The sequence below is a fragment of the Arachis hypogaea genome, chromosome 4, assembly GCF_003086295.3.
Source record: "Arachis hypogaea cultivar Tifrunner chromosome 4, arahy.Tifrunner.gnm2.J5K5, whole genome shotgun sequence".
Taxonomy (NCBI): domain Eukaryota; kingdom Viridiplantae; phylum Streptophyta; class Magnoliopsida; order Fabales; family Fabaceae; genus Arachis; species Arachis hypogaea.
In genome coordinates this window covers 35,188,960-35,212,103 of record NC_092039.1, presented here as the reverse complement: position 1 = coordinate 35,212,103, position 23,144 = coordinate 35,188,960, and the positions used below count along the sequence as shown (strand labels likewise).

Genomic DNA, 23,144 nt, shown 5'->3' with positions numbered 1-23,144 from the left:
GTTCTTAACTGAATTCTTGCAGATCTGTAATACTGTTAAGACCAATGGAGTTGATCCTGAAGTCTACAAGCTTATTCTTTTCCCTTTTGCTGTAAGAGACAGAGCTAAAGTATGGTTGGACTCTCAACCTAAAGATAGCCTGAACTATTGGGATAAGCTGGTCATGGCTTTCTTAGCCAAGTTCTTTCCTCCTCAAAAGCTGAGCAAACTTAGAGTGGATGTTCAAACCTTCAGACAGAAAGAAGGTGAATCCCTCTATAAAGCTTGGGAGAGATACAAGCAACTGACCAAAAAGTGTCCTTTTGACATGCTTTCAGAATGGACCATCCTGGATATATTCTATGATGGTCTGTCTGAAATGTCTAAGATGTCAGTGGACCATTCTGCAGGTGGATCTATTCACCTAAAGAAAACACCTGCAGAAGATCAGGAACTCATTGGCATGGTTGCAAATAACCAGTTCATGTACATGATGAACGGATAATTTATACGCTTTTTGGCATTATTTTTAGGTAGTTTCTAGTAGGATCTAGCTACTTTTAGGGATGTTTTCATTAGTTTTTATGCAAAAATCACATTTCTGGACTTTACTATGAGTTTATTGTTTTTCTATGATTTCAGATATTTTCTGGCTGAAATTGAGAGACCTGAGCAAAAATATGATTCAGGCTGAAAAAGGACTGCTAATGCTGTTGGATTCTGACCTTCCTGCACTCGAAATGGATTTTTTGGAGCTACATAACTCTAAATGGCGCGCTCTCAATGGCGTTGGAAAGTGGACATCCAGAGCTTTCCAGCAATATATAATAGTCCATACTTTGTTAGAGTTTAGATGATGCGAACTGGCGTTCAACGCCAGTTCCATGCTGCATTCTGGAGTAAAACGCCAAAAACACGTCACAAACCAGAGTTAAACGCCAAAAACACGTTACAACTTGGCGTTTAACTCCAAAAGAAGCCTTTGCACGTGTAAAGCTCAAGATTAGCCCAAGCACACACCAAAGTGGGCCCCGGAAGTGGATTTCTGCACTTAGCATAATTTCTGTAAACCCTAGTATCTAGTTTAGTATAAATAGAACTTTTTACTATTGTACTGGAGGTCGAGTCTTTTGACCATTCGGTCTTTTGATCATTCTAGGGGGCTGGCCATTCAGCCATGCCTGGACCATCACTTATGTATTTTCAACGGTGGAGTTTCTACACATCATAGATTAAGGGTGTGGAGCTCTGCTGTACCTCGAGTTTTAATGCAATTACTACTATTTTCTATTCAATTCAGCTTATTCTTGTTCTAAGATATTCGTTGCACTTCAACCTGATGGATGTGATGATCTGTGACACTCATCATCATCCATCCTTATGAACACGTGCTTGACAACCATTTCCGTTCTACCTTAGATCGAGCGTGTATCTCTTGGATTCATTAATCAGAGTCTTCGCGGTATAAGCTAGAATTATTGGCAGCCATTCTTGAGAATCTGGAAAGTCTAAACCTTGTCTGTGGTATTTCGAGTAGGATTCAGGGATTGAATGACTGTGACGAGCTTCAAACTCGCGATTGTTGTGCGTAGTGACAGACGCAAAAGAATCAATGGATTCTATTCCGACATGATCGAGAACCGACAGATGATTAGCTGTGCTGTGACAAGAGTATTTGGACCATTTTCACTGAGAGGATGGGAAGTAGCCATTGACAACGGTGATGCCCTACATACAGCTTGCCATGGAAAGGAATAAGAAGGATTGGATGAAAGCAGTAGGAAAGCAGAGATTCAGAAAGAACACAGCATCTCCAGACACTTATCTGAAATTCCTACCAATGATTTACATAAGTATCTCTATCTTTATTTTATGCTTTATTTATTATTATTTTTGAAAACCATTACAACCATTTGAATTCGCCTAACTGAGATTTACAGGATGACCATAGCTTGCTTCAAACCAACAATCTCTGTGGGATTGACCCTTACTCACGTAATGTTTATTACTTGGACGACCCAGTGCACTTGCTGGTTAGTTGTGCGAAGTTGTGAAGAATGTGAGTGAACCATAGTAGTGTGCACCAAGTCTTTGGAGCCATTACTAAGAATTGTTCGAGTTATAAAAAGTGTAAATCACAATTTTGCCTATCAAGTTTTTGGCGCCGTTGCCGGGGATTGTTCATGTTTAGACAACTGACGGTTCATCTTGTTGCTCAGATTAGGTAATTCTCTTTTCAAAAAGTTTTCAAAAATCTTTCAAAAATCTTTTTTTTTGTTTTTCAAAAAAATTATTTTTCGAAAAATCCAAAAAAATTAATAAAATCATAAAAAACCAAAAATATTTTTGTGTTTCTTGTTTGAGTCTAGTGTCAATTTTTAAGTTTGGTGTCAATTGCATGTTTTAAAAACTTTTGCATTTTTCAAAAATTCATGCATGTGTTCTTCATGATCTTCAAGTTGTTCTTGACAAGTCTTCTTGTTTGATCTTTAAATTTTCTTGTTTTGTGTTTTTTGTTGTTTTTCATATGCATTATTGCATTCATAGTGTCTAAGCATTAAAAATTTCTAAGTTTGGTATCTTGCATGTTTTTCTTTTCTTGAAATTTTTCAAAAATAAATCTTGATGTTCATCTTGATCTTCAAAGTGTTCTTGGTGTTCATCTTGACATTCATAGTGTTCTTGCATGCATCATGTGTTTTGATTCATAATTTTCATGTTGTGAGTCATTTTTGTGTTTTTCTCTCTCATCATTAAAAATTCAAAAAAAATCAAAAAAAATATCTTTTTCTTATTTCTCTCATAAATTTCGAAAATTTGAGTTGACTTAGTCAAAAAATTTTAAAACTTAGCTATTTCTTATAAGTCAAGTCAAATTTTCAAATTTAAAAATCTTATCTTTTCAAAATCTTTTTCATTTTTCTTTTATGATTTTCGAAATTTTGAAAATATTTTTCAAAATCTTTTCTTATCTTTATTTCAAAATTTCAAAAACTTTACTAACAATTAATGTGATTGATTCAAAAATTTGAAGTTTGTTACTTTCTTGTTAAGAAATGTTCAATCTTTAAATTCTAGAGTCATATCTTTTAGTTTCTTGTTGGTCAAGTAATCAATTTTAATTGTAAAAATCAAATCTTTTTCAAAATATCTTTTTCAATCATATATTTTTCAAAATTAATTTCAAAAATCTTTTCTAACTTCTTATCTTCTCAAAATTGATTTTCAAAATCTTTTTTCAACTAACTAATTGACTTTTTATTTGTTTCTTATCTTTTTCAAAACCACTTAACTACTTTCCTCTCTCTAATTTTCGAAAATTACCTCCCTCTTTTTCAAAATTCTTTTTTTAACTAATTGTTTCAAATTTTAATTTTTATTTTATTCCTTTTCTTAATTTTTGAATTTTAACTTTAATATTTTTCTTTTATGTTAGTTAATTTTCAAAAACTCTTCTCTCTCATCTCTTTCTATTTATTTATTCATTTACTAACACTTCTCTTCATCTTAAAATTCGAACCCCTTCTTCCTCTCTGAGTTCGATTTTCCTTTTTTCCTTCTTATATTCTTTTCTTCTTCTACTAACATAAAGGAATCTCTCTACTGTAGTAAAGAGGATCCCTATTATTATTTTCTATTCCCTTCTTTTTCATATGAGCAGGAGTAAGGACAAGGACAATCTTGTTGAAGCAGATCCTGAACCTGAAAGGACTCTGAAAAGGAAACTAAGAGAAGCTAAATTACAACAATCCAGAGACAACCTTACAGAAATTTTCAAAAAGGAAGAGGAGATGGCAGTCAAAAATAATAATGCAAGGAGGATGCTTGGTGATTATACTACACCTACTTTCAAATTTGATGGAAGAAGCATCTCAATCCCTGCCATTGGAGCAAACAATTTTGAGCTGAAGCCTCACCTAGTTGCTCTAATGCAACAGAACTGCAAGTTTCATGGACTTCCATCAGAAGATCCCTATAAGTTTTTAACTGAGTTCTTGCAGATCTGTGAGACTGTTAAGACTAATGGAGTAGATCCTGAAGTCTACAGGCTCATACTTTTCCCTTTTGTTGTAAGACACAGAGCTAGAATATGGTTGGACTCACAACCTAAAAATAGCCTGGACTCTTGGGATAAGCTAGTCATGGCCTTCTTGGCTAAGTTCTTTCCTCCTCAAAAGCTGAGCAAGCTTAGAGTGGATGTTCAGACCTTCAAACAAAAAGATGGTGAATCCCTCTATGAAGCTTGGGAAAGATACAAGCAGATGACCAAAAGGTGTCCTTCTGACATGCTTTCAGAGTGGACTATTTTAGATATATTCTATTATGGTCTATCTGAGTTCTCCAAGATATCACTGGACCATTCTGCAGGTGGATCCATTCACCTAAAGAAAATGCCTGCAAAAGCTCAAGAACTCATTGACATGGTTGCAAATAACCAATTCATGTACACTTCTGAGAGGAATTCTGTGAGTAATGGGATGCCTCAGAGGAAGGGAGTTCTTGAAATTGATGCTCTGAATGCCATATTGGCTCAGAACAAAATGTTGACTCAACAAGTCAACATGATTTCTCAAAGTCTGAATTGATGGCAAAATGCGTCCAACAGTATTAAAGAGGCATCTTCTGAAGAAGAAGCTTATGATCCTGAGAACCATGCAATGGCAGAGGTAAATTACATGGGTGAACCCTATGGGAACACCTATAATTTTCCATGGAGAAATCATCCAAACTTCTCATGGAAGGATCAACAAAAGCCCCAACAAGGCTTTAATAATGGCGGAAGAAACAAGCTTAGCAATAACAAGCCTTTTCCATCATCTTCTCAGCAACAGAAAGAGCATTCTGAGCAGAGCTCCTCTAGCTTAGTAAACGTAGTCTCTGATCTATCTAAAGCCACTTTAAGTTTCATGAGTGAAACAAGGTCATCCATCAGAAATCTGGAGGCACAAGTGGGTCAGCTGAGTAAGAAAATCACTGAAACTCCTCCTAGTACTCTCCCAAGCAATACTGAAGAGAATCCAAAAAGAGAGTGCAAGGCCATTGGCAATCAAAATGGCTGAACTTAGAGAGGAAGGGAAGGATGTGAATCCCACTAAGGAAGACCTCATGGGACGTCTCCCAAAGAAGAAGGAGTTCCCTATTGAGGACCTAAAGGAATCTGAGGCTCATATAGAGACCATAGAGATTCTTTTAAACCTCTTTCTGCCATTCATGAGCTCTGAAAACTATTCTTCCTCTGAAGAGGATGAAGATGTAACTGGAGAGCAAGTTGCTCAATATTTAGGAGCTATCATGAAGCTGAATGCCAAGTTATTTGGTAATGAGACTTGGGAAGATGCACCTCCCTTGCTTATTAGTGAACTATATACATGGGTTCAGCAAACTTTACCTCAAAAGAAACAAGATCCTGGTAAATTCTTAACACCCTACACCATAGGCACCATGACCTTTGAGAAGGCTCTGTGTGACCTGAGGTCAGGCATAAATCTTATGCCACTCTCTGTAATGGAGAAACTAGAGATCTTTGAGGTACAGGCTGCCACATTCTCATTAGAGATGATAGACAAGTCAATAAGACAAGCTTATGGATTGGTAGAGGACGTGTTAGTGAAGGTTAAAGGCCTGTACATCCCTGCTGATTTCATAATCTTAGACACTAGGAAGGATAAGGATGAATCCATCATCCTTGGAAGACCCTTCCTAGCCACAGCAGGAGCTGTGATTGATGTTGACAGAAGAGAGCTAGTCCTTCAATTGAATAGGGACTACTTGGTGTTTAAAGCTCAAGGATCTTCCTCTGCAACCATAGAGAGGAAGCATGAAAAGTTTCTCTCAATACAGAGTCAAACAGAGCCCCCACAATCAAACTCTAATTTTGGTGTTGGGAGGCCACAACCAAACTCTAAGTTTGGTGTTGAACCCCCACATTCAAACTCTAAGTTTGGTGTTGGGAGGTCCCAACAATGCTCTGATGATCTGTGAGCTCCATGAGAGCTCACTGTCAAGCTATTGATATTAAAGAAGCGCTTATTGGGAGGCAACCCAATTTTTATTTATCTATATTTTTATTGTTCTTTTATGTTTTATTAGGTTCATGATCATGTGGAGTCACAAAACAATTACTAAAATTAAAAATAGAATCAAAAACAGCAGAAGAAACAGCACACCCTGTAGGAAGAGATTACTGGCGTTTAAACGCCAGTAAAGAGCATCTGGCTGGCATTCAACGCTAGAACAGAGCATGAATCTGGCATTGAACGCCAGAAACAAGCAGCAGTCTGGTGTTTAAATGCCAGGATTACACCCTGAGGAGAGCTGGCATTAAACGCCAGAAACAAGCATGGAACTGGCGTTTCACGCCAGAAACATGCTGCAGATTAGCGTTGAACGCCCAAAACAAGCATAGAGCTAGCGTTGAACACTAGAAACAAGCATCAATCTGGTGTTGAATGCCAGCATTGCATGCAAATGGCATTTTACACACCTAATTGGTGCAGGGATGATAAATCCTTGACACCTCAGGATCTGTGGACCCCACAGGATTATCTCAGGATCTGTGGACCCCACAGGATCCCTACCTACCTCAACTCACCTTCTCTCTTCTTCACACAATCCAATAACACTCTTCCCCAAAAACCCTTCACCAATCACCTCAATCTCTCTTCTCCATCACCTCTTCACCACTCACATCCATCCACTCTTCCCCATAAACCCCACCTACCTTCAAATTCAAAATCACTTTTCCCACCCAAACCCACCCTAATGACCGAACCTACTACCCTCTCCCTCCACTATATAAACCCCTCTATCCTTCTTCATTTTCACACATCACAACCCTCTCCTCTCCCCCTTGGCCGAATACACGCCCATCTCTCTTTCCTTCATATCTTCTTCTTTTTCTTCCATTCTTTCTTTTCTTTGCTCAAGGGCGAGCAACATTCTATGTTTGGTGTGGTAAAAGCATAGATTTTTTGTTTTTCCATAACCATCTATCGCACCTAAGGTCAGAGAAACCTCTAGAAAGAGGAAAGAGAAGACAAAAGCTTCCACCTCCGAGTCATGGGAGATGGAGAGATTCATCTCAAAGGTCCACCAAGACCACTTCCATGAAGTTGTGACCAAGAAGAAGGTGATCCCTGAGGTCCCCTTCATGCTCAAGAAAAATGAGTATCCGGAGATCCGACATGAGATCCAAAGAAGAGGTTGGGAAGTTCTTACCAACCCTATTCAACAAGTCAGAATCTTAATTGTTCAAGAGTTCTATGCCAATGCATGGATCACTAGGAACCATGATCAACGTATGAAACCGAATCCAAAGAATTATCTTACAATGGTTTGGGGAAAATACTTAGATTTCAGTCCGAAAAATGTAAGGTTGGCGTTCAACTTGCCTATGATGCAAAAAGATGCATGCCCCTACACTAGAAGGGTCAACTTTGATCAAAGGTTGGACCAAGTCCTTATGGACATATGTGTGGAAGGAGCTCAGTGGAAAAGAGACTCAAAAGGCAAGCCGGTTCAATTGAGAAGACTGAACCTTAAGCCTGTGGCTAGAGGATGGTTGGAATTCATCCAATGCTCCATCATCCCCACTAGCAACCGATCCGAAGTAACTGTGGATCGGGCCATCATGATCCATAGCATCATGATTGGAGAGGAAGGAGAAGTTCATGAAGTCATCTCTCTAGAACTCTACAAAGTAGCCAAAAAGCCCTCCACCTAGGCAAGGCTAGCTTTTCCTCATCTCATTTGCCATCTATGCTACTCAGCTGGAGTTTTCATAGAAGGAGACATTCTCATTGAAAAGGACAAGCCCATCACTAAGAAGAGGATGGAGCAAACAAGAGAGGCCATCCATGGATCTCAAAAGACGCATGAGGAAGCTCATCATCACGAAATCCCTGAAATGCTTCAAGGGATGCACTTTCCTCCAAACAACTATTGGGAACAACTCAAAGGATGCACTTTCCTCCAAACAACTATTGGGAACGCCTCAGAAGAAGAGAGTTCTTGAAATTGATGCTCTGAATGCCATATTGGCTCAGAATAAAATGTTGACTCAACAAGTCAATATGATTTCTCAAAGTCTGAATGGATTGCAAAATGTATCCAACAGTACTAAAGAAGCATCTTCTGAAGAAGAAGCTTATGATCCTGAGAACCCTGCAATGGCAGAGGTGAATTACATGGGTGAAGCCTATGGAAACACCTATGATCCCTCATGGAGAAATCATCCAAATTTCTCAAGGAAGGATCAACAAAAGCCTCAACAAGGCTTTAATAATGGTGGAAGAAATAGGTTTGGCAATAGCAAGCCTTTTCCATCATCCTCTCAGCAACAGAAAGAGAATTTTGAGCAGAGCCCCTCTAGCTTAGCAAACATAGTCTCTGATCTATCTAAGGCCACTCTAAGTTTCATGAATGAAATAAGGTCCTCCATTAGAAATTTGGAGGCACAAGTGGGCTAGCTGAGTAAAAGAGTCACTGAAACTCCTCCTAGTACTCTCCCAAGCAATACAGAAGAGAACCCAAAAAGAGAGTGCAAGGCCAACCTTACTTGGTGTGGCCGAATACACAAAGGAGGAGGAGGACGTGAATCCCAGTGAGGAAGACCTTATGGGACATCCTCTGGACAAAAAGAAGTTTCCAATTGATGAACCTAAGGAATCTGAGGCTCACCTAGAGACCATAGAGATTCTATTGAACATCTTTTTACCATTCATGAGCTCTGATGACTATTCATCTTCTAAAGAAGATAAAGACATTGTTGAAGGGCAAGTTGTCCAGTGTTTATGAGCAATCATGAAGCTGAATGCCAAGCTATTTGGTAATGAGAATTGGGAGGATGAGCCTCCATTGCTCATTAATGAACTGAATACCTGGGTTCAGCACACTTTACCTCAAAAGAAACAGGATCCTGGTAAATTCTTAATTCCCTGTACCATAGGCACCATGACCTTTGAGAAGGCTTTGTGTGACCTGGTGTCAGGCATAAACTTAATGCCACTCTCTGTAATAGAGAAACTGGGAATCTTTGAGGTACAGGCTGCCAATTTTTCATTAGAGATGGCAGACAAATCCATGAAAAAGGCTTATAGACAGGTAGAGGACATGCTAGTAAAGGTCAAAGGCCTTTACATCCCTGCTGATTTTATAATCCTAGACACTGGGAGGGATGAGAATGAATCTATCATCCTTAGAAGACCCTTCCTAGCCACAGCAAAAGCTGTGATTGATATGGACAGAGGAGAGTTAGTCTTTCTACTGAATAAGGACTACCTTGTGTTTAAAACTCAAGGATCTCCCTCTGTAACCATGGAGATGAAGCAAGAAAAACTTCTCTCACTGCAGAGTCAACCAGAGCACCCACAATCAAACTCTAAGTTTGGTGTTGGGAGGGTGGTGCACGAAATTGTGATCATCAATGGCGCCATCAACATGGTACGCTCAATTGCAATCTCAGCTCTTTATCACAACTTCGCACAACCAACCAGCAAGTGTACTGGGTCATCTAGGTAATAAACCTTATGCGAGTAAGGGTCGATCCCACGGAGATTATTGGTATGAAGCAAGCTATGGTCATCTTGTAAATCTCAGTCAGGCAGACTCAAATGGTTATGGATGATTTATGAATAAAACATGAAGATAAAGATAGAGATACTTATGTAATTCATTGGTGAGAATTTCATATAAGCGTATGGAGATGCTTTGTCCCTTCCGTCTCTCTGCTTTCCTACTGTCTTCATCCAATCCTTCTTACTCATTTCCATGGCAAGCTGTATGTTGGGCATCACCGTTGTCAATGGCTATAGTCCCGTCCTCTCAGTGAAAATGTTCAACACGCTCTGTCACAGCATGGCTATTCAGCTGTCAGTTCTCGATCATGTCGGAATAGAATCCAGTGATTCTTTTGCGTCTGTCACTAACGCCCCACAATCGCGAGTTTGAAGCTCGTCACAGTCATTCAATCCTTGAATCCTACTCAGAATACCATATACAAGGTTTAGACCTTCCGGATTCTCTTGAATGCCGCCATCAATTCTAGCTTATACCACGAAGATTCTGATTAAGGAATCCAAGAGATATTCACTCAATCTAAGGTAGAACGGAGGTGGTTGTCAGGCACACGTTCATAGGTGAGAATGGTGATGAGTGTCACGGATCATCACATTCATCAAGTTGAGGAACAAGTGATATCTTAGAACAAGAATAAGCTGAATTGAATAGAAGAACAATAGTAATTGCATTAATACTCGAGGTACAGCAGAGCTCCACACCTTAATCTATGGTGTGTAGAAACTCCACCGTTGAAAATACATAAGAACAAGGTCTAGGCATGGCCGAGAGGCCAGCCCCCATGATCTAAGATAGCATAAGACTACTCAAAGATAGCTACCAAGATGTCTAATACAATAGCAAAAGGTCCTATTTGTAGAGAACTAGTAGCTAAGGTTTACAGAAATAAGTAAATGACATAAAAATCCACTTTCGGGCCCACTTGGTGTGTGCTTGGGCTGAGCATTGAAGCATTTTCATGTAGAGACTCTTCTTGGAGTTAAACACCAGCTTTTGTGCTAGTTTGGGCGTTTAACTCCCATTCTTGTGCCAGTTCTGGCGTTTTACGCCAGAATTCTTGAGCTGACTTGGAACGCCTGTTTGGCCCATCAAATCTCGAGCAAAGTATAGACTATTATACATTGCTGGAAAGCCCAGGATGTCTACTTTCCAACGCAATTGAGAGCGCGCCAATTGAACTTCTGTAGCTCCATAAAATTCACTTCGAGTGCAGGGAGGTCAGAATTCAACACCATATGCAGTCCTTTTCAGCCTCTGAATCAGATTTTTGCTCAGGTCCCTCAATTTCAGCCAGAAAATACCTGAAATCATAGAAAAACACACAAACTCCTAGTAAAGTCCAAAAAAGTGAATTTTAACTAAAAACTAATAAAAATGTAATAAAAACTAACTAAAACATACTAAAAACATACTAAAAACAATGCCAAAAAGCGTATAAATTATCCGCTCATCACAACACCAAACTTAAATTGTTGCTTGTCCTCAAGCAACTGAAAATCAAATAAGATAAAAAGAAGAGAATATGCAATGAATTCCAAAAACATCTATGAAGATCAGTATTAATTAGATGAGCGGGGCTTTTAGCTTTTTGCCTCTGAACAGTTTTGGCATCTCACTTTATCTTTTGAAATTCAAAATGATTGGCTTCTCTAGGAACTCAGAATCCAGATAGTGTTATTGATTCTCCTAGTTAAGTATGATGATTCTTGAACATAGCTACTTTATGAGTCTTGGCCGTGGCCCAAGGCACTCTGTCTTCCAGTATTACCACCGGATACATACATGCCACAGACACATAATTGGGTGAACCTTTTCAGATTGTGACTCAGCTTTGCTAGAGTCCCCAATTAGAGGTGTCCAGGGTTCTTAAGCACACTCTTTTTGCCTTGGATCACAATTTTATTATTTCTTTTTCCTCTCTTTCTTTTTTTTGAATTTTTTTTCGAATTTTTTTTTTGTATTCAATGCTTTTTCTTGCTTCAAGAATTATTTTTTTATGATTTTTCAGATCCTCAGTAACATGTCTCCTTTTTCATCATTCTTTCAAGAGCTAACATTCATGAACAACAAATTCAAAAGACATATGCACTGTTCAAGCATACATTCAGAAGTCAAAAGTATTGCCACCACATCAAAATAATTAATCTGTTATAAAATCTGAAATTCATGCAATTCTTCTCTTTTTCAATTAAGAACATTTTTCATTTAAGAAAGGTGATGGATTCATAGAACATTCATAACTTTAAAGCATAGACACTAAGACACTAATGATCATAAGACACAAACATAGATAAACATAAGCATGAAAAATTCGAAAAACAGAAAAATAAAGAACAAGGAAATTAAAGAATAGGTCCACCTTAGTGATGGCGGCTTGTTCTTCCTCTTGAAGATCTTATGGAGTGCTTGAGCTCCTCAATGTCTCTTCCTTGCCTTTGTTGCTCCTCTCTCATGACTCTTTGATCTTCTCTAATTTCATGGAGGAGAATGGAATGTTCTTGGTGCTCCACCCTTAGTTGTCCCATGTTAGAACTCAATTCTCCTACAGAGGTGTTGATTTGCTCCCAATAATTTTGAGGAGGAAAGTGCATCCCTTGAGGCATCTCAAGGATTTCATGATGAGTGGGGTCTCTTGTTTGCTCTATCCTTTTCTTAGTGATGGGCTTGTCCTCATCAATGAGGGTGTCTCCCTCTATGTCAATTCCAACTGAATAACAGAGGTGACAAATGATATGAGGGAAAGCTAACCTTGCCAAGGTAGAGGACTTGTCTGCACCTTATAAAGTTCTTGGGATATAACCTCATGAACTTCTACTTCCTCTCCAATCATGATGCTATGAATCATGATAGCCCGGTCTATAGTAACTTCGGACCGGTTGCTAGTGGGAATGATTGAGCGTTAGATAAACTCCAACCATCCTCTAGCCACGGGCTTGAGGTCATGCCTTCTCAGTTGAACCGGCTTTCCTCTTGAATCTCTCTTCCATTGAGCGCCCTTTTCACAAATGTCTATGAGGACTTGGTCCAACCTTTGATCAAAGTTGACCCTTCTAGTGTAAGGGTGTTCATCTCCTTGCATCATGGGCAAGTTGAATGCCAACCTTACATTTTCCAGACTAAAATCTAAGCATTTCCCCCGAACCATTGTGAGCCAATTCTTTGGGTCCGGGTCTAAGCATTTCCCCCGAACCATTGTGAGCCAATTCTTTGGGTCCGGGTTCACACTTTGATCATGGTTCTTGGTGATCCATGCATTGGCATATAACTCTTGAACCATTAAGATTCCGACTTGTTGAATGGGGTTGGTAAGAACTTCCCAACCTCTTCTTCGGATCTCATGTCGGATCTCCGGATATTCACTCTTTTTGAGTTTGAAAGGGACCTCGGGGATCACCTTCTTCATGGCCACAACTTCATAGAAGTGGTCTTGATGCACCCTTGAGATGAATCTCTCCATCTCCCATGACTCGGAGGTGGAAGCTTTTGCCTTCCCTTTCCTCTTTCTAGAGGTTTCTCCAGCCTTAGATGCCATAAATGGTTATGGAAAAACAAAAAGCAATGCTTTTACCACACCAAACTTAGAAGGTTTGCTCGTCCTTGAGCAAAAGAAGAAAGAAGAGAGTAGAAGAAGAAGAAATAGAGGAGATGGAGGTGGCTTTGTGGTTCGGCCAAGGGGAAGAAGTAGTGTTTAGGTTGTGTGAAAATAAAGGAATGAAGATGGGTTTATATAGGAGTGGAGAGGGGGTGTATGGTTCGGTCATGTGAGGGTGGGTTTGGGTGGGAAAGTGGTTTGAATTTGAATGGTGAGGTAGATGGGGTTTTATGAAGGATGGATGTAAGTGGTGAAGAGAATAATGGGATTTAATAGGTGAGGGGTTTTTGGGGGAGAGGTATTGAGGTGATTGGTGAATGGGTGAAGAAGAGAGAGAGTGGTGGGGTAGGTGGGGATCCTGTGGGGTCCACAGATCCTGAGGTGTCAAGGAAAATTCATCCCTGCACCAAGTGGCGAGCAAAAATGCTCTTGATGCCAATTCTGGCGTTAAACACCGGGCTGGTGCCCATTTCTGGCGTTTAACGCCAACTTCTTGCCCCTTCCTGGCGTTTAACGCCAGTCTGGTGCCCCTTTTTGGCGTTAAACGCCCAGAATGGTGCCAGACTGGGTGTTAAATGCCCATTTGCTGCCCTTACTGGCGTTTAAACGCCAGCAAGGTTTTACTCCAGGGTGTGTTGTCTTTCTTTCTATTTTTCATTCTGTTTTTGCTTTTTCAATTGATTTTGTGACTTTCCATGATCATCAACCTATAGAAAATCTAAAATAACAAAGGAAAATAGATAAATATAACATTGGGTTGCCTCCCAACAAGCGCTTCTTTAATGTCAGTAGCTTGACAGTGGGCTCTCATGGAGCCTCACAGATACTAAGAGCAATGTTGGAACCTCCCAACACCAAACTTAGAGTTTGAATGTCGGGGTTCAACACCAAACTTAGAAGTTGGTTGAGCCCTCCCAATACCAAACTTAGAGTTTGACTATGGGGGCTCTGTTTGGCTCTGTTTTGAGAGAAGCTCTTCATGCTTCCTCTCCGTGGTTACAGAGGGATATCCTTGAGCCTTAAACACAAAGGATTCTTCATTCACTTGAATGATCAATTCTCCTCTGTCAACATCAATCACAGCCTTTGCTGTGGCTAGGAAGGGTCTGCCAAGGAAGATGGATTCATCCATGCACTTCTCAGTCTCTAGGACTATGAAATCAGCAGGGATGTAATGGTCTTCAATCTTTACCAGAACATCCTCTACAAGTCCATAAGCTTGTTTTCTTGAATTGTCTGCCATCTCTAGTGAGATTCTTGCAGCTTGTACCTCAAAGATCCCTAGCTTCTCCATTACAGAGAGAGGCATGAGGTTTATGCTTGACCCTAGGTCACACAGAGCCTTCTTGAAGGTCATGGTGCCTACTGTACAAGGTATTGAGAACTTCCCAGGGTCCTGTCTCTTTTGAGGTAATTCCTGCCTAGACAAGTCATCCAGTTCTTTGGTGAGCAAAGGGGTTCAGCCTCCCAAGTCTCATTACCAAATAACTTGTCATTTAGCTTCATGATTGCTCCAAGGTACTTGGCAACTTGCTCTTCAGTGACATCTTCATCCTCTTCAGAGGAAGAATACTCATCAGAGCTCATGAATGGAAGAAGTAAATCCAATGGAATCTCTATGGTCTCAGTGTGAGCCTCAGATTCCTATGGTTCCTCATTAGGGAACTCATTGGAGGCCAGTGGACGTCCGTTGAGGTCTTCCTCAGTGGCGTTCACTGCCTCTTCCTCCTCTCCAAATTCGGCCATGTTGATGGCCTTTCACTCTCCTTTTGGATTCCCTTCTATATTTCTTGGAAGAGTACTAGGAGGGAGTTCAGTAACTTTCTTACTCAGCTGACCCACTTGTGCCTCCAAGTTTCTAATGGAGGACCTTGTTTCAGTCATGAAACTTTGAGTGGTTTTGATCAGATCAGAGACCATGGTTGCTAAGTCAGAGTGGCTCTGCTTAGAATTCTCTGTCTGTTGCTGAGAAGATGATGGAAAAGGCTTGCCATTGCTAAACTTGTTTCTTCCACCATTATTGTTGTTGAAACCTTGTTGAGGTCTCTGTTGATCCTTCCATGAGAGATTTGGGTGATTTCTCCATGAAGGATTATAGGTGTTTCCATAGGGTTCTCCCATGTAATTCACCTCTTCCATTGAAGGGTTCTCAGGATCATAAGCTTCTTCTTCAGATGAAGCATCCTTAGTACTACCTGGTGCAGCTTACATTCCAGACAGACTTTGAGAAATCATATTGACTTGCTGAGTCAATATTTTGTTCTGAGCCAATATGGCATTCAGAGTATCAATCTCAAGAACTCCTTTCTTCTGATTTGTCCCATTGTTCACAGGATTCCTTTCAGAAGTGTACATGAATTGGTTATTTGCAACTAGTTCAATGAGTTCTTGAGCTTCTGCAGGCGTCTTCTTCAGATGAAGAGATCCTCCAGCAGAGCTGTCCAATGACATCTTGGACAATTCAGACAGACCATCATAGAAGATACCTATGATGCTCCATTCAGAAAGCATGCCAGACGGACACTTTCTGATCAATTGTTTGTATCTTTCCCAAGCTTCATAGAGGGATTCACCTTCCTTCTGTCTGAAGGTTTGGACTTCCACTCTAAGCTTACTCAATTTTTGAGGTGGAAATAACTTTGCCAAGAAGGCATTGACTAGCTTTTCCCAAGAGTTCAGGTTTTTTTTAGGTTGTGAGTCCAACCATATCCTAGCTCTGTCTCTTACAGCAAAAGGGAATAGCATAAGTCTGTAGACCTCAGGGTTAACCCCGTTGGTCTTGACAGTGTCACAGATTTGTAAGAACTCAGCTAAAAATTGATGAGGATCTTCCAGTGGAAGTCCATGGAACTTGCAATTCTGTTGCATCAGAGAAACTAATTGAGGCTTAAGCTCAAAGTTGTTTGCTCCAATGGCAGGGATAGAGATGCTTCTCCTTTAGAAGTCGGGAGTAGGTGCAGTAAAGTCACCCAGCACCTTCCTTGTATTGTTGGCATTGTTGTTGTTTTCGGCTGCCATGTCTTCTTCTTTGAAGAATTCTGCTAGGTCCTCTACAGAGAGTTGTGCCTTAGCTTCTCTTAGCTTTCGCTTCAAGGTCCTTTCAGGTTCAGGGTCAGCCTCAACAAGAATGCTTTTGTCTTTGCTCCTGCTCATATGAAAGAGAAGAGAACAAGAAAATATGGAATCATCTATGTCACAGTATAGAGATTCCTTGAGATGTCAGAGGAATAGAAAAATAAAAGGAAGAGGTAGAAGAATTTAAACTTAGAAAGATAGAGTTCGAATTGTACATGTTAGTCCATAAATAGAAGGATGTGAGAAGAGGGGAAGAGATTTTCGAAAATAAATTTAAAAGGATTTTAAAACATTTTAAAAAATTGAAGAATGATTTTCGAAAAATATGATTGGGAAAGAGAGAAAGTGATTTTTGAAAAAGATTTGGAGATTAGAAATAAAAAAGATATGATTGAAAACTTATTTTGAAAAAGATGTGATTAAAAAGATATGATTGAAAATATATAGTTTTAAAAAGATATGATTGAGAAGATATGATTGAAAAACAATTTAAAAAGATTTGATTTTTAAAATCAATGACTTGGCTAACAAGAAAAGATATGATTCAAACATTAAACCTTTCTCAACAGAAAAGGCAGCATACTTGAAATGTTGAATCAAATCATTGATTGTTAGCAAGTATTTTTGAAAATGGAAAGAAATTGATTTTAAAAATATATGATTAAAAAGATATGATTTGAAAAAGATTTGATTTTGAAAAATTAAGAAAACTTGAAAAAAATTTGAATTGAAAACAAAATCTTCCCTCTTGTGCCATCCTGGTGTTAAACGCCCAGAATGGTATACATTCTGGCGTTTAACGCCCAAAACGCTACCCTTTTGGGCATTAAACGCCCAGCCAGGTGCCATGGGTGGCGTTTAAATGCCAGTTTTCCTTCTTCACTGGGCGTTTTGAATGCCCAGCTTTTTCTGTGTAATTCCTCTGCTGTATGTTCTGAATCTTCAATTCTCTGTATTATTGACTTGAAAAGACACAAATTAAAAATTTTTTGGATTTTTAATGATGAGAAAAAATCAAAATGCAACTAAAATCAAATAAATAATGCATGCAAGACACCAAACTTAGAAGTTTGTATACTACTGACACTAACAAATTGAGAATGCATATGAGAAACAACAAAACACACAAAACAAGAGAATTTAAATATCAGAGCAAGTAAATCATCAAGAACAACTTGAAGATCAATGAAGACACATGATAAATGCAAGAAGAACAGAAACATGCAATTGACACCAAACTTAAATGAGACACTAGACTCAAACAAGAAATATTTTTGGTTTTTATGATTTTGTAAATTTTTTTGGATTTTTCGAAAATTATATGGAGAAGAAAATAAAGAGATTCAAAATTTTTAATAAGAATTCCAGGAATCATGCAATGTTAGTCTAAAGCTTTAGTCTAAAGGAATTAGACATGGCTAGCCAAGCTTCAGCAGGACATTGCATTCAAGAGCTAAATTGATGAAGATCAATCAGCTTTGGTGATGATAAGAACATCATTTTGAAACACTAGAATTCATTCTTAAAAATTCTGAAAAATACTTAATCTAAGCAACAAGATGAACCGTCAGTTGTCCGAACTCGAACAATCCCCGGCAACGTGCCAAAAACTTGGTGCACGAAATTGTGATCATCAATGGCGCCATCAACATGGTACGCTCAATTGCAATCTCAACTCTTTATCACAACTTCGCACAACTAACCAGCAAGTGTACTGGGTCGTCCAAGTAATAAACCTTACGCGAGTAAGGGTCGATCCCACGGAGATTGTTGGTATGAAGTAAGCTATGGTCATCTTGTAAATCTCAGTCAGGCAGACTCAAATGGTTATGGATGATTTATGAAAAAAACATGAAGATAAAGATAGAGATACTTATGTAATTCATTGGTGAGAATTTCAGATAAGCGTATGGAGATGCTTTGTCCCTTCTGTCTCTCTGCTTTCCTACTGTCTTCATCCAATCCTTCTTACTCCTTTCCATGGCAAGCTGTATGTTGGGCATCACCGTTGTCAATGGCTACAGTCCCGTCCTCTCAGTGAAAATGTTCAACGCGCTCTGTCACAGCACGGCTATTCAGCTGTCGGTTCTCGATCATGTCGGAATAGAATCCAGTGATTCTTTTGCGTCTGTCACTAACGCCCCACAATCGCGAGTTTGAAGCTCGTCACAGTCTATAAATCCTTGAATCCTACTCAGAATACCACAGACAAGGTTTAGACCTTCCGGATTCTCTTGAATGCCGCCATCAATTCTAGCTTATACCACGAAGATTCTGATTAAGGAATCCAAGAGATATTCACTCAATCTAAGGTAGAACGGAGGTGGTTGTCAGGCACACGTTCATAGGTGAGAATGGTGATGAGTGTCACAGATCATCACATTCATCAAGTTGAGGAACAAGTGATATCTTAGAACAAGAATAAGTTGAATTGAATAGAAGAACAATAGTAATTGCATTAATACTCGAGGTACAGCAGAGCTCCACACCTTAATCTATGGTGTGTAGAAACTCCACCGTTGAAAATACATAAGAACAAGGTCTAGGCATGGCCGAGAGGCCAGCCCCCATGATCTAAGATAGCATAAGACTACTCAAGATAGCTTCCAAGATGTCTAATACAATAGCAAAAGGTCCTATTTGTAGAGAACTAGTAGCTAGGGTTTACAGAAATGAGTAAATGACATAAAAATCAACTTCCGGGCCCACTTGGTGTGTGCTTGGGCTGAGCATTGAAGCATTTTCGTGTAGAGACTCTTCTTGGAGTTAAACGCCAGCTTTTGTGCCAGTTTGGGCGTTTAACTCCCATTCTTGTGCCAGTTCCGGCGTTTTACGCCAGAATTCTTGAGCTGACTTGGAACGCCTGTTTGGGCCATCAAATCTCGGGCAAAGTATAGACTATTATACATTGCTGGAAAGCCCAGGATGTCTACTTTGCAACGCAATTGAAATCGCGCCAATTAAGCTTCTGTAGCTCCAGAAAATCCACTTCGAGTGCAGGGAGGTCAAAATCCAACAGCATCTGCATTCCTTTTCAGCCTCTGAATCAGATTTTTGCTCAGGTCCCTCAATTTCAGCCAAAAAATACCTGAAATCACAGAAAAATACACAAACTCGTAGTAAAGTCCAGAAAAGTGAATTTTAACTAAAAACTAATAAAAATGTAATAAAAACTAACTAAAACATACTAAAAACATACTAAAAACAATGCCAAAAAGCGTATAAATTATCCGCTCATCAGAGGGCACAACCAAACTCTAAGTTTAGTGTTGAACCCCCACACTCAAACTCTATGTTTGGTGTTGGGAGGTCCCAACAATGCTCTGAATATCTGTGAGGCTCCATGAGAGCTCACTGTCAAGCTATTGACATTAAAGAAGCACTTATTGGGAGGCAACCCAATTTTATTTATTTCATGTTATTTTCCTTTTTTTTAGGTTGATGATCATGTGGAGTCACAAAAACATTTGCAAAAATTAAAGAAAAAATAAAAAATAGCATTAAAAATAGCACACCCTGGAGGAGACACTTACTAGCATTTAAAGGCCATTGGGTGGCAGAATGGGTGTTTAACGCCCAATCTGGCACCATTCTGGGCGTTAAATGCCAGAAACAAGCACCAGACTGGCGTTAAATGCCAGAAACAGGCTATAATCTAGCGTTAAACGCCAGAAACAGGTTGCAACCTGGCGTTTAACGCCAGGAAAGGAATTAAAGCTGGCATTTAACGCCAGAAACAAGCAGCAATCTGGTGTTAAACGCCAGGATTGCACAGCAAGGGCATTTTGTATGCCTAATAGGAGCAGAGATGATACATCCTTGACCCCTCAGGATCTGTGGATCCCACAGGATCCCCACTTTTCTTTTGCTCGAGGACGAGCAAACCTTTTAAGTTTGGTGTGGTAAAAGCATTGCTTTTTGTTTTTCCATAACCATTTATGGCACCTAAGGCCAGAGAAACCTCTAGAAAGAGGAAAGGAAAGGCAAAAGCTTCCACCTCTGAGTCATGGGAGATGGAGAGATTCATCTCAAGGGTTCATAGCTCAGTAGTATAGCATTTGACTGCACATGAAGAGAGCCCAGTCATAGACCTCAACAAGAGCATGAGAAATTCCCTCATCAAGAAATCCCTGAGATACCTCAGGGGATATGATGCAATTGCATATTTGTTATATTAGCTAGTTAGTTTAGTTGATTTTAGCTTGATTTCACTCATTTTCTCTAAATAAACAAGTCCTTTTATGAGTTTGTTTTCATGCATGAGAATACTAAGGAACATGTTGATTCTAGCCAAATTCATGCAAATGATTTAAAGAATATATACATGAATGAGTATGAATGAATCTCATGGAATTTGTGCATGAATTGGTAAGACTTTGAAGCTATTTCTTTTGTTGATGATAGGTGATGAAACAAGGAAGCATGGAAGCAAGAAGGATGCAAGCTGGGCAAGAAGGAGTTGGCGTTGCCAACTTGGAAGAGGGCTGCGTTATTGAAGGCAACGCCAGGCAACCAAGAACCAAAGTTGGCGTTGCCAACTTGAGAATAGAGGGCGTTGTTGAGGATAACGCCAGGCAGCCTTGGAAGCAAAGTTGGCGTTGCCAACTTGAAGAATAGGCTGAGTTGTTGAAGGCAACGCCCACACAAGCAAGGAACTTGGCCCTGGAGGAAGAGCTGGCGTTGCCAACTCTAGAACCACGTTGCCAACGCCCACACAAGCAAGGAACTTGGCCCTGGAGGAGGAGCTGGCGTTGCCAACTCTAGAACCACGTTGCCAACGCCCACACAAGCAAGGAACTTGGCCCTGGAGGAAGAGCTGGCGTTGCCAACTCTAGATGGGCGTTGCCAACGCCCACCCAAGCAATCTTGGGGAGCTAATTTGGAGCCTCGAGCACGTTGCCAGCCTAGAGATGAAGGGCGTGTTTGAGGACAACGCAGGCTAACAACGCCACACAATCAAGCTTGGCCCTGGAAGAAAAGAAGCACGTTGCCAACTTGAGGAGGGCGTTGCCAACGCCACACACACAAGCAATTTTGGCACCAAAGGGGAGCTCGAGCACGTTGTTTGAGCTAGGAAGCATTGGCGTGTTTGGCAACAACGCCAAGAATGGTTGCTTGGCTAGGCACCAAGTCTTGGTGCCAACCAAGTTGCCAATGCCAAATGGTGCTGCCAGCCAGGTTGCCAACGCCAAATGGTGCTGCCAGCCAGGTTGCTAACGCCAAATGGTGCTGCCAGCCAAGTTGCCAACGCCAGAATCAAGTTGCCAACGCCAAGCCTCACCATTCACGTTGCTAACGCCAGGAAAGGCACCATGCACGTTGCCAACGCCCAATGGCCTTGCCATGCACGTTGCCAACGCCAGGAAGCAAACTTGGAGCCTTGAGAAAGGCTCGAGCACGTTGCCAACGTGCTAAAGAGGAGGAGTGTTCATCAACAATGCCAGGAAATTGCAATGCACGTTGCTAACTTGGAATATATGGGGCGTTGTTCACAACAACTCCAACAAGGCAGCCTGACCATGTCCACTTCAATGGAAGATATCTTGAGCTACAGAGATCCAAATTGAGTGCTTCCAGTTGCGTTGGAAAGCTGACATTCAGAGCTTTCCAACCATATATAATAGTATATGGTGGAGCACAAAATTGAAGCCAAACCAGAGTCATCTTTAGACCCTAAAAACAAGAACATGAAGTGAAATTCAAGGGAGCTAGAGATGAGCCCTGGAGGGGGGGGCACGAGCACGTTGCCAACGTGCATTAAGGGGGCGTGTTTTGCAACAACGCCAGCCCCAAGCCCCTGCCTTGGGAGGCTAGGCACGAGCACGTTGCCAACTTGGGATTGAAGGTGCGTTTTTGGCAACAACTTGGCAGATTGACCTTACCTTCTTTGAGGAAGCATAACTTGAGCTAGGAAAGTCCAAATGAGGTGATTTCAGTGGCATTGGAAAGAAGACATCAAGGGCTTTCCAATGATGTATGATAGTCCATATGGAAGCAGAGGATTGACACTCAAATTCTGGGCTACATTTAGCATGAAAATAGAGCCAAGAAGAGGAGTAGCACGTTGTTTGCAATAACTTGGGCTAGCAACGCCCAAGTCTCAAAGCTCACTCCCAGGAAAATGCTATGCACGTTGCCAACGTGCATTATGCCTGGAGTTATTGCCAACAACGCCCCTCAATGGGCCAGAATTGATGCCAACTTGCTCTACTTCCCCTATTCATCACAAAGGCCAAAACTTCTTCAATGGAACCAAGAATGCAACAATGAGAAAGCCCACATTGCTAGCCCACTTGAAGATCTTTGAAAGAGTTTTAGGACTAGTATAAATAGAGATTGAGTTTGTACTTGAGGGGATTTTTTTTTACTTGATTTTAGACACTTAGACATTTTTACACTTTTTAGCACTTGTATTTGAGAACTCTTTTGGTACTTCCGGGAGGAGACCCAGAGAGCTAATCTTGGTTCATCTTGGAACTTCTCTTCTTCATTTTCTTAATCTTTAAGCATTTCACTATTCTTCTTCATCTTTCTTTGCACTTAGTTTAATTTTGGTTGATGACAATTGTTGTTGAGATTGGAGCTATGATTCACTAAACCCCACTTTCATTAGGGGGAGGAGCTCTGTTGGTTGGAATGAATTGGTGAACCCATCTTCTCTTTCTCAATTTTAGTGGTTGATCTAAAGAGGGAACTCTTGTTCTTCAAAGATTCAACCACCATCGAGAGAGGGGTTAATCTATATGAATTATGTGGTAAATTTGATGAATGAGCCACATAATTCAGTTTAGAGTTCATCCTTTCATGATTTCCTCAATCAATATACCTTGGTTAGTATGTGAGATGTAACTCTCCTTGGTTGAGATTTTGGAAATTGTGTGGCTGGATTAGAATTGATCTTCATCTCTTCTCATGAACAATT

General features: G+C 40.2%; 3 non-coding genes across 3 annotated transcripts; 1 reads left to right on the top strand and 2 right to left on the bottom strand.

Annotated features, from left to right (window-relative positions):
• Positions 1-205: 205 nt before the first annotated feature.
• LOC112798753 (small nucleolar RNA R71) lies at positions 206-313 on the bottom strand. Its single transcript, XR_003200350.1, has one exon. It is a non-coding gene; the product is annotated as a small nucleolar RNA R71 (small nucleolar RNA).
• A 3,850-nt stretch (positions 314-4,163) lies between these two features.
• LOC112799524 (small nucleolar RNA R71) lies at positions 4,164-4,271 on the bottom strand. Its single transcript, XR_003201099.1, has one exon. It is a non-coding gene; the product is annotated as a small nucleolar RNA R71 (small nucleolar RNA).
• An 11,385-nt stretch (positions 4,272-15,656) lies between these two features.
• LOC112798502 (small nucleolar RNA R71) lies at positions 15,657-15,760 on the top strand. Its single transcript, XR_003200112.1, has one exon. It is a non-coding gene; the product is annotated as a small nucleolar RNA R71 (small nucleolar RNA).
• The last annotated feature ends 7,384 nt before the right edge of the window (positions 15,761-23,144 follow it).